General features: G+C 40.6%; 1 non-coding gene across 1 annotated transcript; it reads right to left on the bottom strand.

Annotated features, from left to right (window-relative positions):
• Nucleotides 1-18414: 18414 nt before the first annotated feature.
• On the bottom strand, nt 18415-18520 carry LOC121993324. Its single transcript, XR_006115186.1, has one exon. It is a non-coding gene; the product is annotated as a small nucleolar RNA R71 (small nucleolar RNA).
• Nucleotides 18521-19632: the final 1112 nt, after the last annotated feature.

The following is a 19632-nucleotide window of genomic DNA, read 5'->3' as shown; positions in this document are numbered from 1 at the left end:
GGCTTAATGCACATGACTTGTACACTAGCTTTCCCAATGATGGGAACACACATAACTATGTGTTTTGATGAACTTAAAACTCAAAAGAATGCACTAAATCAACATCTTGAGTTTTGTTCATCATCCTAACATCTCACTTGTATATAATGTGCACTAAAACACATGCAAGTCACCTTATGGGTCTTTGTGAGATGTAAAAATTAGTTTTGCCCTAATTTAGGGATCATGCATATCTATCTAGGTATTTTTGTGGATATTGAACATCCACTTAGGATGTCACTTGTTGATAAATGCCTTTTGTCCTTAATTTTAAGGAAATAAACATAATGCATGATAATGTTATGACATACATCAAAAAGAAATAATTTTCAAAAGAAAATTTCCTATAACTACATGATGTATGTATGTCATGACATGGTATTTTTGTGTTTTTCAAAATAAGGCATGAATGCAGAATACAAAACTAAATATGATGTCATGGCATATAATGGGCAACCAAATCTTGGCAAGTTAGCATAAATAAAATACCTAGGTTACCTATCTAAGTATCCTTAAACCTTAGCTAAATTAAAAATTAACCCTAGATTGCCCTCTAAACGTGCCAAGTAAATGCCAAAACCTAAATTGGCATTTTAGTTCTCTTGATTTACTTATGCCAATTTAAATTAAACTTATTCCTCAAATGTTGACATATTTCGTTCTTCCATCAAGAGTAGCACTAAGAAAATACCAAAATCCCAACTTGGTATTTCCTTATGTTTTCTTAATATGTGCCATTTTAAAATAAGATCAATACTTCTCAAATTTGGCACATTTTACTCTTTTAAAGAGTAAATCATAAATCCATTTCATTTTCAAAGGTTAATAATAACCTTGAAAATGCTCCTTGAGTGTCAATTTCTTCAAAGTTGGGCTAACTACCCTCCTTCTTAGAGTTGACACTCTCTAACCCATCTATGGGATAGAGAAGAAGCTCCTAGGAACCCAAAACCTATTGATGCTCCTTGGATGCTCTAGGTACTCACTAGGGATAACTTCCCTAGATACCTTCCTAGTGACCTTGTTTGGCTTCTTAGAAGCCTTGGTCACATCTTCTAGGTCAACTCTAGGGATTGCTTCCCTTATGACCTTCTTTGTGACTTTCTTAGACTTCTCAGAAGTCTTAGTCACATTTGTTGCAAAAATACTCTTAGGGATAACCTCCCTAGTAGTCTTGACTTGACCACTAGACCTAGGATTTGTTCCATAACTATATGGAACTCTATGGTAGGAAATTACATCCTTCTTGACCTTTGGTTTGTATCCCAAACCTTTATGCCCATTGATGATTTTGATACTTCTAGACCTAGGTTCTAACTCTTGGACCCTTGTGTCATATTTGTGATTTTTCTAAGAGTCCTCTCTAATCTATCAAGTCTTGACCTCAAGACTTGATTCTCCTTCCATAATTCTTCAACCTTAGGTTTTTCACTAAAACCTTGATTTTTCTTCTTCTTAGGCACATACCTAGAATCCTTAGGGTTCTTGCTTAAGTTCCTATCTACCTTTATAAACCTAGGTTGAGAAGTCTTAGCATGATAAGCTACATGATTTTCTTTAATTTTATCATGCCTCCTATTTTCATGGTAAATAGCATTAAAATGATATAAATTAGTGCTAGCATGCTTTTTACCATTATTCAAGGGAGTAGGCTCAATAAAAGTTACCTTCGTTTTTACCTTGGAGGCTCCCCTTGAATTGAGCTTCCTCCTTGAGCCTTGACCACCTTCTTCCCCTTAGGGCATTGACTTCGGTAATGCCCCTTTTGGTTGCACAAGAAGCACACAATGTGCTCCTTGCTCTTCTTTGTTCCGGGGATGGTCTCCTTGAGCTTCTCCTTGCTCTTTTGTGCCACTTGGCCCTTCTTCTTTGCTAATTTAGGACACTTGCTCTTGTAGTGCCCATTCTCCTTACACTCAAAACATATAACATTATTTTTATTTTTAATTGAGATGTTTATACCTTCACATGTAGGGATGACACTTGGTCCTCCATGTGATGTGGATGTAGAGGCTTCCTCTTGATCCGATAGTGATGCTCCTCCATTTGATTTAGCTTGACTTGTGGAGGTGGAAGCTCCTTCATCCTCTTCTCTTCTTGACCCGGATGTGGAGACTTCTTCTTGCTCCGGGGTCACCAAAAATTGCTCCCCCTCAATCCTAGAGGTGGAGGCTTCATCTTCTTGTACATGGAACAAGGAGTATGCTACCTCCTTGTTCCCTTCATTGCATTCCCTTGAAGATGAAGCTTCTTCTTCTTGGACTTCTTCTTCGGAAGTTGAGCATCTCTCAACTTCGGAGTCCTCCTCTTGGTCTTGCTCCAATGAGTCGCCCTCTTTGGATTCGTCTTGGATTGGTGCAGTGGAGGGGATCTCATGCATTGATGCCAATTTCCTCCATAGCTCCTTGGCATCCTTGAACTCTCCAATTTTGCATAGAATTGTGCTAGGCAATAAATTAACCAATAATTTGATTACCTTGTCATTTGCTTCACACCTTTGGACTTGCTCCGGGCTCCATTTGCTCCTCTTGAGAACTTTTCCCTTTGAATTCATTGGAGCTTCGAAGCCTTCCATAAGAGCAAGCCAATGCTGTATTTCCACCATTAAGAAGTTTTCGATCCTTGATTTCCAAAGATCAAAGCTTGTAGATGTGTACGGTGGAGCCACCCTTGTGTCAAATCCAAGTCCATCTTGGAATTGCATCTTGAAGTTGAGCTTCTTGAATTCTTTGACTTGATGAATTTGCTCCAACTTCTTCACCCTCTAGCTTTGCTTGTTATGTTTGCCCCTTCCGACGATGATTCCGGTGAAGAGCGACCTCGCTCTGATACCACTTGTTGGGATCGAAAAGTAGCTAGAGGGGGGGGGGGGTGAATAGCTCGTCGCGTGCTAGGTGCTCATTGTAGCTTGTTTCTTCGATGGTGTGCAGCGGAAATACAAGAAACAAAACTATACAACGCTAACAAGGAGGGTTTACTTGGTATCCACCTCACAAGAGGTGACTAGTCCAAGGATCCACACCTACTCACGCACACTCCACTAAGAAATCACTCCTTTTCGGTAACTACCGAAGGCGGAGAAGCCCTACAAGCTCACAGTACAAGAAGAAAGAAAGGAAAACAAATACAAGCAATAGCTTACAGGTTTTACAACTGAAAACCCTAACCCTAGCTTTCTTCTTCAGCTGTAGATCCGCCTCTTAACTTGGAAGACCTTCAAGAACCTTCAAGAACTGGCGGTGAGAACCCTGTGGAGAAGCTCTATGATCGCTGGTGAAGATCGGGAGAAATGGCCGAGAGTTCTACCGAAGGAATCGCACGCCTGCAGCCTTTATCTGCGCCAACGGTCGGATCCCGATCGATTGGATTACTCCCAATCGATCAGGGAGGCTTTGGATCGATCAACGGATCGATCCAGAGCGCCTCTGTGCTCTGGGAATTTGCCAGGATCGATCAGAGGATCGATCCAGGGCTTATCGGGACAAATCGCAGCTTCCCAATCGATCCACTGATCGATTGGGACCTCTGGATCGATCGACTGATCGATCCAGCAGGCTACTGTGCGCTCGCGATTGCCTCCCAATTGATCCACTAATCGATCGGAATGAAGGCTTCTCGCGGGGACACCCCAATCGATCGGCCGATCGATTGGGCTCCATCCAATCGATCGGCTGATCGATCCAGCTGCTGGTTTTTGCCCAAAACCAAGTCCCAAGCCCCCAAACCAACATCCGGTCAACCTTGACCTGTTGGTTCATCATGCCTAGCATCCGATCACCCTTGACCTGCTAGGACTCCCTCACCAAGTGTCCCGTCAATTGCTTTGGCCCACTTGGACTTTTCCTCATCATGCCAAGTATCCGGTCACTTCCTTGACCTACTTGGACTTTCACCAGATGTCTGGTCAATCTTGACCCATCTGGACTTTCCCCGTGCCTGGCTTCATTCACCAGGACTTCTCATCTGCCTGACTTTACTCACCAAGACTTCCAACTGCCTAGCTTCACTCACTAGGACTTTCACCTGGCTTCACTTACCAGGATTTTCTCACTGCCTAGCTTTACTCACTAGGTCTTTCCTTCTGCCTGGCTTCACTCACCAGGTCTTCCACCTGACTTCACTCACCAGGATTTTCTTCTGCCTGGCTTCACTCACCAGGACTTTCACTCTGCCTAGCTTCACTCACTAGGTCTTTCACCTGGCTTCACTCACCAGGATTTCCACCTGCCTAACATCCCAGTTAGGACTTTCCAGTCAAGTGTCTGGTCAACCCTTGACCTACTTGACTCTTCTCCAACCAAACTGATCAGACCCTGATCAAAGAAGAATTGCACCAAACAATCTCCCCAAATGAACAACTGCATTGTCAAACATCGAAACCCAAACCAAGACACAAGCTTGGTCAACCAGGTCAGCCTTGACCTGAGGGATATTGCACCAACAGGACTTAGGTGAAGCATCTGTTGGGTTTTTCGGGCCGCGAAAACCGCTTTTTCGCGTCGCGGAAACCCCGAAACCCCTTAGCTAACGGATCCGTGCGAAGGAAAATTTTGAAAACATACGAATATGAGTTTACCTAGATCTACACTTAGATCTACATGGACAAAATCTTATACCTTCGATGCGTGCCCTTCGCGAATCTCGCTCGTCCAAGGTACGCCGGATCTCGTGATTGTCAACGTAGACAATCCTCTAGAAGTATCCACATGAACAAGATGTGTTCTCTAACACACAAGGATGGAGAAGAGAGCACCACAAGTGTGCTAGCACTCTCTAGGGCTCTCGGGTAGGATTGGAAGAAGAAGAAAAAAAAAAGAAGAGAACACACTCCTCTAAAATCTCTATGTGACTTTCACTAACCTTTCTTCTTGGATTAGATTCACTCTCCTTTCTTCTCCCTTGCTTGAAACCCACGACCAAGAGAAGAGAAGGAGCAAGAAGAGAGCTTAGGAGGAGGAAGATCACTTGAATGAAAGTTACACTTGCAAAAAATAAAACTCTTTTCATCTAATTAAGTGGTTTGTAACCTCTATGGGATACCAAGAGTCACAACTCTTGGTAACTCCCATGAGGTGGCACTTCACTTAAGTAACCATGATGATGTGGAGCATCATCATTGGTCCACTTAATGCCAACTCACCAATGAGGTGGCATAAAGTCAAGTCAAACTTGACTCTTCATCTTCCTCTCAAGTCAAGTCAAACTTGACTTAATCTCTCTCATGGTTGATCTAATCCAACCATTTAATTCAAGCCAATTTAATATAATGAATCTAATTCATTTAATTAAATTGATTCAATGAGTCATAATCTAAATTAGACTCATTGAACACATGAATCAACTTGAGTCCAACTCAATTAGCCCAATTATGATTACTCTTAATCCAATTTGATTCATCAAATGAATCTAATCCTCTTGGTTCATCATATAAACCTAATCTCCATCCACTTGTTCTTTGTGTGTGACCCAATAGGTTCTTGTAACGTTGGCAATGCCCCTAAACTCATTTAGAAACATAAGTAATGAGCGGTATCTAGCAATACATCATTACTACCCAAGTTACAAGAATGTTGAGATCCAACATCACCTTGTGACTACTAATTGTGACTCCTCACAATATATGACAAGTGTCCTTCTATCCTAGACATCTAGATTGATCAATGTGAGGCATAGACTGTGTCATCCTCTAATCAATCTAAATCTTGAACTCCAAGTAAACTCACTCAATCAAATGAGCTCAATATCTCATATTGACTTATTTGGGCATGGCCATGCACTTTGTGGTCTCACTCTATCAAGAATACCGATGTCTCTCCCATCATATAGGAGGGATAGATCCCATCTACATCACTCACATCACTCTGCATAATTTGTTACATACCCAGTAATCGCCTTTATAGTCCACCCAGTTACGGGTGACGTTTGACGAAACCAAAGTACATAACTCCTTATGTAGGGAACCATGGTGACTTCAGGTCTAAGGACTAGTAGTCATACTAATAGCCACATGAGAAAGTATATGACACTCATATAACGATCCATGATACTTTCTCATGGCGGGTCATTCAGTATACATTCTCCAATGCATACCCATGTGTCAACTTGATATCTCTATATCCATGACTTGTGAGATCAAGTCATCGAGTTGACCTACATGCTAGTCTTATTGCATTAACATTGTCCCTGAATGTTAATACTCGACTAGGAATGATTAAAAGTAGTGTTCCCTATATCATCTCACTTCGGTTCAACTAACCGATTGATATAGGTGAGAACCTTCTACTCAAGGACGTTATTATACTTAGTTTATTTGGCACCAATACAAGAAAGTATAATAACCAAAAACCAAATGCCTTTATTTATATAGAATATGATACAACAAGTCCAAAATACAATCATCAAATGATTGGCTCTAGGGCTCTAGCTAACAATCTCCCACTAGCACTAGTGCCAATCAGTGTAGGCTCTAAGCCCCAATGACCTAGTGTGACCATCATGCTTCCTCTGTGCCAAAGCCTTGGTCAAGGGATCTGTGATGTTATCCTCTGTAGGTACTCTGTAAATCTTCACATCTCCTCTCTCGATGATCTCTTGAATTAGATGGAAGCGCCGTAGTATGTGTTTGGTCCGTTGGTGTGAGCGAGGTTCCTTCGCCTGTGCTATAGCTCCATTGTTGTCACAATAGAGCTCAATAGGGTCAGCAATGCTAGGAACCACCCCAAGTTCATTGATGAACTTGCGAATCCAAACTACCTCCTTTGCTGCCTCTGATGCAGCAATATACTCGGCCTCTGTCGTAGAATCAGCTACTGTGTCCTGCTTCGAACTCACAAGACCACCATTAATGCAAAACACGAACCCTGACTGCGATCTATAGTCATCCTGGTCGGTCTGGAAGCTAGCATCACTGTAACCCTTTATAGCTAGCTCATCATTGCCTCCATATATCAAGAAATATTCTTTAGTCCTTCTTAAGTATTTAAGAATATTCTTGACCGTTATCCAGTGACTTTCACCTGGATCTGACTGGTATCTGCTCGTCATGCTCAAAGCATACGAGACATCAGGTCGAGTACATAGCATGGCGTACATGATAGATCCTATGGCTGAGGCATAAGAGATCTAATCAATGCGGTCTCTCTCCTCTCTAGAAGAGGGACCTTGAGTCTTCGAAAGACTCACGCCATGTGACATCGGCAGAAATCCCTTCTTGGAGTTCTGCATGGCAACCCGTAAAAGTACCTTGTCAATATATGTACTCTGACTTAGGCCAAGCAATCTCTTAGATTTATCTCTATAGATCTGTATCCCTAGAATGTGGGATGCTTCACCTAAGTCCTTCATTGAGAAGCAACTCCTTAGCCAGGTCTTGACAAACTGAAGCATAGGGATGTCCTTCCCAATGAGTAGTATGTCATCCACATACAATATGAGGAAGACAACTATATCCCCTACAACCTTCTTGTAGACACAAGGCTCATCTTCGTTCTTGATGAAACCAAACTATTTGATTGCATCATCGAATCGAAGATTCCAGCTCCGAGAAGCTTGCTTTAGTCCATAAATGGACCTATGCAGCTTGCATACTCTGCTAGTATGCTGTGGATCTATAAAACCTTCAGGTTGTGTCATGTACACATCCTTGAGTAGGTTTCCATTCAGAAACGTGGTTTTGACATCAATCTGCCATATCTCATAGTCATGGTAGGCTGCAATAGCAAGCATGATCCGAATGGACTTAAACATCGCTACTAGAGAAAAGGTTTCATCATAGTCAATACCATGAATTTGCTTGAAACCTTTAGCTACCAAGAGATCCTTATAGATAAGTCCATCCATGTCAGTCTTTCTCTTAAAGACCCACTTACACCCAATGGGTTTTACCCCTTCAGGTCGATCAACCAAAGTCCATACTTGGTTGGTGTACATGGATTCCATTTCGGATCTTATGACCTCTAGCCATTTCTCGGAATCTGGTCTCATCACATCTTCCTGATAGGTGGTAGGCTCATCCTCTATGAGCATAACGTCATCATGGTCAGACAAGAGAAATGAGTACGTACCCTATCAGACTTGCGAAGAGGTAGGTCTACTTGAACTGGTTGTTGTTCCTCAACTCTTTGTGGAACATCATCCACAACACTTTGTGATTCCAGTTCAATTTCCATCGAGGCATCAGTGCTATTGTTCGCATCTTGAACTTCTTCAAGATCGAACGTGCTCCCACTAGTGTTTCTAGAAACAAAGTCCCTTTCTAGAAAGACCCCAGTCTTTGCTACAACTACCTTGTGCTGATTAGGAATGTAGAAGTAATATCCCTTAGTTTCCTTGGGATATCCAATAAAATAGCACTTGTCGGATTTGGGTCCTAACTTGTGTGAGACTTAACGTCGAACGTAAGCCTCACAACCTCAAATCCTCATGAAAGACACCTGGACATCTCTCCTAGTCCATATCCTATATGGTGTCTTTATCACAGCCTTGGATGGAACTCGGTTGAGTATAAAAGCTGCTGTGTCTAAAGCATAGCCCCAAAGGTATGTCGGAAGATCTGTGTGACTCATCATAGATCGTACCATATCTAATAAGGTACGATTCCTCCTTTTAGATACACTATTCCACTGTGATGTTCTAGGAGGAGTGAGTTGGGATAGAATCCCACACTCAGCTAGATAGTCACAGAACTCATGGCTAAGGTATTCTCCACCTCGATCGGATCGAAGTATCTTAATACTCTTGCCAAGCTGGTTCTGTACTTCATTCTTGAATTCTTTGAACTTTTCAAAGGATTCAGACTTATGTGTCATCAAGTACACATAACCATATCTACTGAAGTCATCAGTAAATGTGATGAAGTACTTATAACCACCTCTAGCAGCGACATTGAAAGGGCCACATACATCACTATGTATAAGTCCTAACAAATCAGTTGCTCTCTCGCTATGCCCACTAAAGGGAGTCTTGGTCATCTTGCCTCGTAGGCATGACTTGCATATCTCATATGATTCAAAATCAAATGAGTCCAGCAAACCATCCTTATGGAGCTGGGATAAGCGCTTGTCATTTAAGCGACAGTGCCAGAGGTAGGTTTGGTTCAAGTCATTTGACTTGAACCTCTTGGTATTTATGTTATAGATAGGGCTCTCAAGGTCTAGAATATAGAGTCCGTTTATCAAAAGTGCACTACAATAGAACATTTCGTTTAAATAGACGGAACAACATTTGTTCTTTATTATAAACGAAAAACCTTTCTTGTCCAAATAAGAAACAGATATAATGTTCTTAGTTAAGGCAGGCACATAACAGCAATCATCTAATTCTAGTACAAGCCCAGAGGGCAGAGATAGATGGTAAGTTCCTACAGCAATAGCAGCAACCCGTGCTCCATTGCCTACTCGTAGGTCTATCTCAGCCTCTATTTCTCAGCGCTTGTACATTAGTACAAATGTGTGAAGCACATCCGGTATCTAATACCCACGATGAAGAAATAGAGAGGTTGACTTCTATAACATGTATACCTGAAGTAGAAATCTTATTTCTCTTCTTCTTAAGATCTTCCAGGTATTCTTTGGAGTTCCTCTTCCAGTGCCTTGCTTGTCCTTGATATAGGTGACAAAGATGTTCAACCATATTGTAAGCGCCCATCAACTCATGTTGCTTCTGAAGCTCAGAGTTCATGGTCGCGAGCATAAGACAGGACACATCTAATGTGTCATCTTGATGCTTCTTGTAAGCATCTTTGTCAGCTCGCGGGGCATTGGCAGGAGGAGCCAGAACGTACAGTTTACGTTCCTGAGTGAGAACTATTCTCAGGTTCCTATACCAGTCCAGGAAGTTTGCTCCATTGAGCTTGTCCTTCTTAAGGACAGAACGCAGAGAGAAGTTGTTCGTCTTTGACGTCATGGAAATTCTACAACAGAAATAAATGCAGAAATAAATATCATATTATTTTAATCATTTAATTAGGCCTTTAAGTAAATGATGCTCCCACTGAATTCTATAATTCATGTGGGACAAGATCCACATCATACTAACCCTTGAGTTAGCTTTGGCTAATATGCCCAAGACTTAGTATGATCGGTAGGTAACGATTACCAATTACATCTCTATGCAACTCTTGTTTATAGGATCAAAATCCGCATTTATATTAAAACTCGAGTTAGCTTTGGCTAATACGCCCAAGAGTTAATATAAACGTGATTTTGACATATCTACCAACCATTGGATTAATGCCTATAGTTAAACTCGATCCAATTGAGTTAACTAGTTACTCAATCTAATTGAGTTGTACTCACCCATGCGTTGATAGGCGGGACCAAGATTGTCCCTCCGTACCCTACCAAGATAGTATGTGTTGCTCTGCTTTGGTAGATTCAACAACAACATGCGATCGAGGTAGTGGTAGGTATCACGGCATGGTAGGCATTACGAGTTGACGGGATTTAGATCTAATCTAAACGATGATGCGTATCATATACTTGATAGATCTAATCTAATCGAAGGGTGCATCATGTGCACGACTTAGATCTAATCTAATCGTTAGGCACTAATTAATTACTTAATTAACTAGCATGCATCACATACACACAAAAGTAATTAATTAAATAATTTTGTGATTATTTCATGGCCCTACTACGAGCTTCTCAAGCCAATGAGAAGATCGGATGGTCAACAGCTTCTCAAGCTCCTTCCTTTGACCACCTCGTGTTGCTCGCGCTCTCCTCGTAACTCCGTCTCGAGTGGACCTTCCACCGCCTCAAAATTTACATTACATTTTGAAACTCGAGTTACATTCGAGTCTAAATCTAATTTACAACAATAATAAAAGAGAAAGGCACGATGCGCAGGTCGCGAAAAAAAATAAAAATACAACACGCACATCACATCACGGCACGCAGGCCGTATTATGAATTACAACACAAATTATCCAATCAAATTGGGTCTTTGGGCCATGACTATCACAAAAATAATATATAATTCAAAATTATATATTTCTATAATTTTTTGTAATTTTTCTATAATTTTTACAATTTTTACGAGTACAATTTCCCGGCGGTTCCGTTTAACGATTTTCGAGCGCAATCGCGGAACGAATCCCCTTGCGGGGCCAGGGGCAGCGCCCCTACCCGCGACCTAACCATCGTGAGGGTTCCATTGCGATCTAACAGCGCCCTAGCCCGCTGTCCCAAAATGTTTTGGGGCGAAACTTGACCGTTTTGGAAAATTCTTCTCGGTAGTTGAAGCCTACAAGTGTCGAAACACTTGTGCTTCGCTTCTACGAGAAAAATACTCATAAAAACTATAAAAATCATAAATTTACAGAAATTCACAGAACTGAAAAGTTTCATAAAACACAAAATAAACTCGTATCGTCTTCACACGTGGCTCTGATACCACTGTTGGGTTTTTCGGGCCGCGAAAACCGCTTTTTCGCATCGCGGAAACCTCGAAACCCCTTAGCCAATGGATCCGTGAGAAGGAAAATTTCGAAAACATACGAATACGAGTTTACCTACATCTACACTTAGATCTACATGGAGAAAATCTTATACCTTCGATGCGTGCCCTTCGCGAATCTCGCTCGTCCAAGGTACGCCGGATCTCGTGATTGTCAACGTAGACAATCCTCTAGAAGTATCCACACGAACAAGATGTGTTCTCTAACACACAAGGATGGAGAAGAGAGCACCACAAGTGTGCTAACACTCTCTAGGGCTCTCGGGTAGGATTGGAAGAAGAAGAAAAAAAAAAAAAGAGAACACACTCCTCTAAAATCTCTATGTGACTTTCACTAACCTTTCTTCTTGGATTAGATTCACTCTCCTTTCTTCTCCCTTGCTTGAAACCCACGACCAAGAGAAGAGAAGGAGTAAGAAGAGAGCTTAGGAGGAGGAAGATCACTTGAATGAAAGTTACACTTGCAAAAAATGAAACTCTTTTCATCTAATTAAGTGGTTTGTAACCTCTATGGGATACCAAGAGTCACAAATCTTGGTAACTCCCATGAGGTGGCACTTCACTTAAGTAACCATGATGATGTGGAGCATCATCATTGGTCCACTTAATGCCAACTCACCAATGAGGTGGCATAAAGTCAAGTCAAACTTGACTCTTCATCTTCCTCTCAAGTCAAGTCAAACTTGACTTAATCTCTCTCATGGTTGATCTAATCCAACCATTTAATTCAAGCCAATTTAATATAATGAATCTAATTCATTTAATTAAATTGATTCAATGAGTCATAATCTAAATTAGACTCATTGAACACATGAATCAACTTGAGTCCAACTCAATTAGCCCAATTAGGATTACTTTTAATCCAATTTGATTCATCAAATGAATCTAATCCTCTTGGTTCATCATATGAACCTAATCTCCATCCACTTGTTCTTTGTGTGTGACCCAATAGGTTCTTGTAACGTTGGCAATGCCCCAAACTCATTTAGAAACATAAGTGAGCGCATTCAGCAACACACATTACTACCGTTACAAGAATGTTGAGATCCAACATCACCTTGTGACTACTGATCCTCACAACATATGACAAGTGTCCTTCTATCCTAGACATCCAGATTGATCAATGTGAGACCGCGTCATCCTCTAATCAATCTAAATCTTGAACTCCAAGTAGACTCACTCAATGAAATGAGCTCAATATCTCATATTGACTTATTTGGGCATGGCCATGCACTTGTGGTCTCACTCTATCACTACAAACTCCTGCCATATAGGAGGGATAGATCCATCTACATCACTCACATCCCTCAATATAATTACATACCCGCCTTTATAGTCCACCAACGGTGACGCTGACGAAACCAGTACATAACTCCATGGGAACCATGGTGACTTCGGTCTGACAGTAGTCATACACCACAGAGTATGACACTCATATCGATCCATGATACTCACGGCGGTCATTCAGTATACATTCTCCAATGCATACCCATGTGTCAACTTGATATCTCTATATCCATGACTTGTGAGATCAAGTCATCGAGTTGACCTACATGCTAGTCTTATTGCATTAACATTGTCCCTGAATGTTAATACTCGACTAGTAATGATTAAAAGTAGTGTTCCCTATATCATCTCACTTCGGTTCAACTAACCGATTGATATAAGTGAGAACCTTCTACTCAAGGACGTTATTATACTTAGTTTATTTGGCACCAATACAAGTAAGTATAATAACCAAAAACCAAATGCCTTTATTTATATATAATATGATACAACAAGTCCAAAATACAATCATCAAATGATTGGCTCTAGGGCTCTAGCTAACAGCATCCCACATTCTAGGCATACAGATCTATAGAGATAGATCTAAGAGATTGCTTGGCCTAAGTCAGAGTACATATATTGACAAGGTACTCCTACGGTTTGCCATGTAGAACTCCAAGAAGGGATTTCTGTCGATGTCACATGGCGTGAGTCTTTTGAAGACTCAAGGTCCCTCTTCTAATGAGGAGAGAGACCGCATGGATCAAATCCCTTATGCCTCAGCCATAGATCTATCATGTACACCATGCTATGAACTCGTCCTGATGTCTCATATGCTTTGAGCATGACGAGCAGATACCAGTCAGATCTAGGTGAAAGTCACTGGATAGCGGTCAAAAATATTCTTAACTACTTGAGAAGGACTAAAGAATATTTCTTGATATATGGAGGCGATGATGAGCTAGCTGTAAAAGGTTACAGTGATGTCAGCTTCCAGACCGATCAGGATGATTATCGATCACAGTCAGGGTTCGTGTTTTGCATAAATGGTGGTGCTGTGAGCTGGAAGAGTTCGAAGCAGGACACAGTAGCTGATTCTACGACAGAGGCTGAGTATATTACTGAATCAGAAGCAGCAAAGGAGGCAGTTTGGATCCGCAAGTTCATTACCGAGCTTGGGGTGGTTCCTAGCATAGCTGATCCCATAGAGCTCTATTGTGACAACAATGGAGCAATAGCACATGCTAAGGAACCTCGCTCACACCAGCGGACCAAACACATACTATGGCGCTTCCATCTCATTCGAGAGATTATCGAGAGAGGAGATGTGAAGATTTGTAGAGTACCCACAGAGGCTAACATCGCAGATCCCTTGACCAAGGCTTTGACACAGAGAAAGCATGATGGTCACACTAGGTCATTAGGCCTTAGAGCCTACATTGATTGACACTAGTGCTAGTGGGAGATTGTTAGTTAGAGCCCTAGAGCCAATCATTTGATGATTGTTGTATGAACTTGTTGTATCATATTCTTGTATATAAATAAAGGCATTTGTTTAGTGCCAAATAATTAAGTATAATAGCGTCCTTGAGTAGAAGGTTCTTACCTATATCAATCGATTGGTTGAATCCATAGTGAGATGATATAGGGAACACTACTCTTAATCATTCCTAGTCGAGTATTAACATTTAGGGACAATGTTAATGCGACAAGACTAGCATGTAGGTTAACTCGATGACTTGATCTCACAAGTCATGGATATAGAGATATCAAGTTGACACATGGGTATGCATTGGAGAATGTATACTGAATGACCCGCCATGAGAAAGTATCATGGATCATTATATGAGTGTCATATACTTTCTCATGTGGCTATTAGTATGACTACTAGTCCTTAGACCTGAAGTCACCATGGTTCCCTACATAAGGAGTTACGTACTTTAACTTCGTCAAACGTCACCCGTAACTGGGTGAACTATAAAGGCGATTACTGGATATGTAACAAATTATGCGGAGGGATGTGAGTGATGTAGATGAGATCTATCCCTCCTATATGACGGGAGTGACATCGATATTCTTGATAGAGTGAGACCACTAAGTGCATGGTCATGCCCAAGTGAGTCAATATGAGATATTGAGCTCATTTGATTGAGTGAGTCTACTTGGAGTTCAAGATTTAGATTGATTAGAGGATGACACGGTCTATGCCTCATATTTATCAATCTAGATGTCTAGGATAGAAGGACAATATCATATATTGTGAGGAGTCACAATTAGTAGTCACACGGTGATGTTGGATCTCAACATTCTTGTAACTTGGGTAGTAATAATGTGTTGCTAGATACCGCTCATTACTTATGCTTCTAAATAGGTTTAGGAGCATTGTCTACGTTACAAGAACCTATAGGGTCATACACAAAGGACAATTAGATGGAGATTAGGTTCATTTGATGAACCTAAAGGATTAGGTTCATGTGATGAATCAAATTGGATTAAGAGTAATCCAAATTGAGCTAATTGAGTTGGACTCAATTTGGTTAATATATTAAGTGAGTCTAATTTGGATTTAGACTCATTTAATTAATTTAATTCAATGAATATAGATTCATTAAATTAAAATTGACTTGAACCAATAGTTAGATTAGATTAACCATGGGAGAGAAGTGGTCAAGTTTGACTTGACTTGAGAGGAAGATGAAGGGTCAATTTTGACTTGACCATTTGCCACCTCAATGGTGAGTTGCCATGAAGTGGGCCAATGATAATGCTCCACATCATCATGGTTGCTTAAGTGGGATGCCACCTCATGGGAGTTACCAAGAGTTGTGACTCTTGGCATTCCATAGAGGTTACATTCCCTCTTAAAGTGGTCGACCACTTTTGATGAGAGAGTTAGTGCAATTGTGTGCTTTGAGTTGTAACTCTCATCTTCTTCATTTTGCTTTCTTCTCTTCTCTCCCTCTCCTCCTCCTTGTCGTGACCATCAAGGGTGCTAGCACATCCTAGTGGTTTCTCTCCATCTGTTGCTTGTGTGCATACACATAGAGGAGTATCTACTTTGATACTCTCGAGATCCGGCGAACCTTGGACGAGCGGGATTACGTGAAGGGTTTCTCATCAAAGGGTAAATTTCTTTTCTTCCTTGTAGATCTAGTGTAGATCTAGGTTAGAAACTCGTACATGAAGTTTTTCATAATTTTATAAACTTTGCACGGATCCGTGGCATGGGTTTCGGGGTTTCTGCAATGCAAAAAGCGATTTTTGCGGCCTGAAAAACCCAACAGAAGGTGCCCTACCTGCACCATGCACTGCCCTGCTCTGGGGGGTTGCCCAGGCCGTGTGGAGATCACGGGCTAGAAGGTTGCAGCAGGAAATGAAGTGGTCATGGCCGTGTGAACCTCACACAGCCGTGCAGGGATCTAAAGAACCCAGACATGAGAAGAAGCCTAGGTCGTGTGCATCACACGGCCATGTGTGTTTTCCAGAGACAGGAGAAGCCTCGGCCGTGTGTCTCACACGGCCGTGTGAGGTTCTCAGTGGCAGGGAAGGAAGCAGGCCGTGTGCATCACACGACCGTGCCAGATTTCCAGAGGCTAAGGCAGTTCAGGCCGTCTAGATCTACACGGCCGTGTAAGGGGCCATTGGCGGATGTTTGCCACGACCGTGACTCACACACGGCCGTGCAAGGCTGGCAGAGAGGAGAGTGGGCAGGGTCATGTGAACCTCACACGGCCGTGCCACGGGGCCGTGTGGCGCCTAAACTGCACCTCTATTTAAACCCTTCTTCAAGATTTGAAAGGGGATCTTCTCCCTCTTGGGAGAGAGCGAGATTTGGGGCTTTCCTTCCAATCTTGGGAGGATTTCTGAGCGATCTAAAGGCGGATCTTCAATGGAATCGAATCCGAGAGCGTGGATTGGATCTGAAGACCAAGCTTCATCTTAGATAAGTTTTCTTTCTCTCCTCTTCTTGGATTAGGGATCAAGAAATGCTTGTAATCTTTGTATTTCGGATTCCTCTCTTCGGTTCATGGAGTAGATCTCTTTGTTTTAGGATGAGGGAGTATTTGTATGATTAATTGATGTAAACTCTTGTAGATTTTCCATTTTCTTGTTTATATGATATTGTCTTGTTTGTATCAATTCAATCTTGAATGTATTGTTGTGATATGGACCTAATTCTCATTTTAGATTGATTGTTTGAATGCCCTATGGATCTTGTAGAGATTTTCTCCCACTCAATTTTCCGAGGGAAGCACGCGAAAGGTGCAAGCCTGTGTAAGGACGTTTGAGGGATAAGATTTAGGGGAAAATAGGATGATTCAAGAGGGTAGGATAGATTTAGGGATTAATCTTTATATCTTATGGGTTGAGAAGTATGATCTTTGTGTTGATTTTCTGAGGGATCTTCGTGATAGGAACATGCTCGTGTAAGGACAACATAAGTTCATATCTAATCGATTACATATAGGTATAGATTTCAGTCCTAGGTCGGTTGTCTATTGCAAGAGAGAACCGACAACCTTCTATAAATGTGGGACAATTGAGAAATAGGATTTGGTAGATCATTTACATTGAGTAATCTTACAAAGAAATCAAAACTCCTAGAACATTCCTTTATCATAACCCATAATCTTGTTTGTTGATCTTTCATTTTTATGTTTACTTTTCATTAGTTACATTTAGCTTTTGGAAACCAATTGATTAGTTGTTTAGCTAACTCGCGTTGAAACATTTCTAGTGCTTATTCTAGTCCCTGTGGATACGATAATCTTTTATATTACTTGCGACATTTCCATACACTTGCGGAGAGTGAACAAGTTTTTGGCGCCGTTGCCGGGGAACTACGCTATAACATTAGAGATTATCAATTGAGTTAGACTAAACATAACTTTTCTTTCTTTATCATTAGTATAATTGTAACTAATCTTTAGAATTCTATTTTTCTTGTATCCTTTTCTACTTTTTGTAAATTTTTCTTGTTGCTATTCTAATTTTGCATTCTTGATTTCTAGCATTCTAGTCTAGCTTTTCTCTATTCTTCTTTTTCTTTAAATTTTTCTCTGCTTTTCTTTTGTAAACATATCTTGTTAGTTGATTAGCATATGAATTATTCTAGACATTTTTCTTTTTCCTTTTGTCTTTTCTTTCTTGTTTTCATTATGCACTTTCTTTCTTACAATTTAAATTTTGCATTTTCTTTCTTGTTTTTCATATTGCATTTTATTTCTTGTCTTTGATTCTTGATAAAAATTTTTTCTTGAATATCCATGAGCACTAACATGTCAAGTAGGCCCATGAGAAATTTTTCTATACCCTTTTCTGCAAGATTTTTATCTCCCATTGTGCAACCTCAAATTGAAGCAGAAAGTTTCCAACTAGACCCAGAGATAATTTTCATGATGCAAGGTCACAAATTTGGAGGAGAAGTATCAGAAAGTCCTTATCTGTATCTTGAAACATTTTTAGAGATTTGTGATTTGGTGAAATGTGAAGGAGTATCAGCAGATGCAGTTCGATTGATGACATTTCCTTTCAGTATCAAGGATAAAGCAAGGACTTGGCTATATTCTCTCTGTCCTCAAAGCATCAAAAGTTGGAAACAATTGGAGAAGCAATTTATGAATCATTTTTTCCCTCCAAGTAGAACATTGTATATGAGGAATTGCATAACAAATTTTGCTCAGGCATATGGAGAATCATTATTTGAAGCATGTGATAGATTCAAGAGTCTTCAAAGACAGTTCCCTCATCATGGTTTTGAAAAATGGTTGATTTTTCACATATTCTATAGGAGAATTTCTTTCTCAGACAAGAGTTTATTGGATTCATCAGCTGGAGGTTCTTTTATGGACAAAAGTGTAGATGAAGCTTATTCATTAATTGATCAAGTGACATTGAACCTCTATGAATGGTCGAACAAAAGTTGGATGGAATTTCCCTCAGATATTCAAGAAGTGCAAGCAATAAATGTAAGAGAGCCTGTCAAACAAAATGAAGTTCAACCACCTAAAAATGTTGAAATTCACAAGTCACAGAGTGAGGAGTTCAAGCATTTGGGGCCAAAGCTTAATAGTATTGTTTCAAAATGATTTAAAGAAGATTCCCCTCCTACACAGTCAAGATCTAATAAAAAGTGTAATGATGTTGGGTTGAGAAATGGCAAAAATCATGAAGAACTTCTAAAGAATGGCATGTTTAGAATTGAGGAGAAGAATAATAGAAGATCACAAGAACTCAGTTCCATTTCTCTAGGAAGTTCCCAAAGGCCACAAGTACCTTTCCCTCAATGATTAATCACACCAACACTAGATAAGCAAGTTGGACCTCCTCTAAAAGCTCAAAGGGAATTTGGGAAAAAGGAAGTTCAGTCTTTCCCAGGACCTTGACTAAGGGTTCCTTTTCCACAAAGGTTAGTGGGGGTCAATGAAAATAAAGACTTCGACAAATCTTGTGACACTAATATGGTTGAGTACAGATTTTTGAATGTATATGAAGATGAGGACTTTTTAGATGAGGATTTTATTGATAATGCAGTGGTAAATAAGTTTTCAGATCTACCTCCAAATTTTATAGGGTGTTATAGTGACATTGAATTTTCAGATGATGAATGTGATGTGGTAGATCAACTTAAAACTGCAAGTGAAGTTGTTGATCCTCTTGTTATTGATTCTCCTATTGAGGATATAGATGTTCGTTTATTTTTTGATGTATGTGTTGATGATGATGATATGGAAGAATGTGTAGGGAGCTGTGTTGTGGAAGCAGCATCTCAAGGATCACCACCTTTGTGTTGGGTTTTTCGGGCCACAAAAATTGCATTTTGCGTTGCGGAAACCCCGAAATCCCCATGCCACGGATCCATGCGAAAAA

This window comes from Zingiber officinale, chromosome 6B (genome assembly GCF_018446385.1).
Source record: "Zingiber officinale cultivar Zhangliang chromosome 6B, Zo_v1.1, whole genome shotgun sequence".
NCBI lineage: Eukaryota > Viridiplantae > Streptophyta > Magnoliopsida > Zingiberales > Zingiberaceae > Zingiber > Zingiber officinale.
This window is presented reverse-complemented; position numbering and strand designations above follow the sequence as displayed.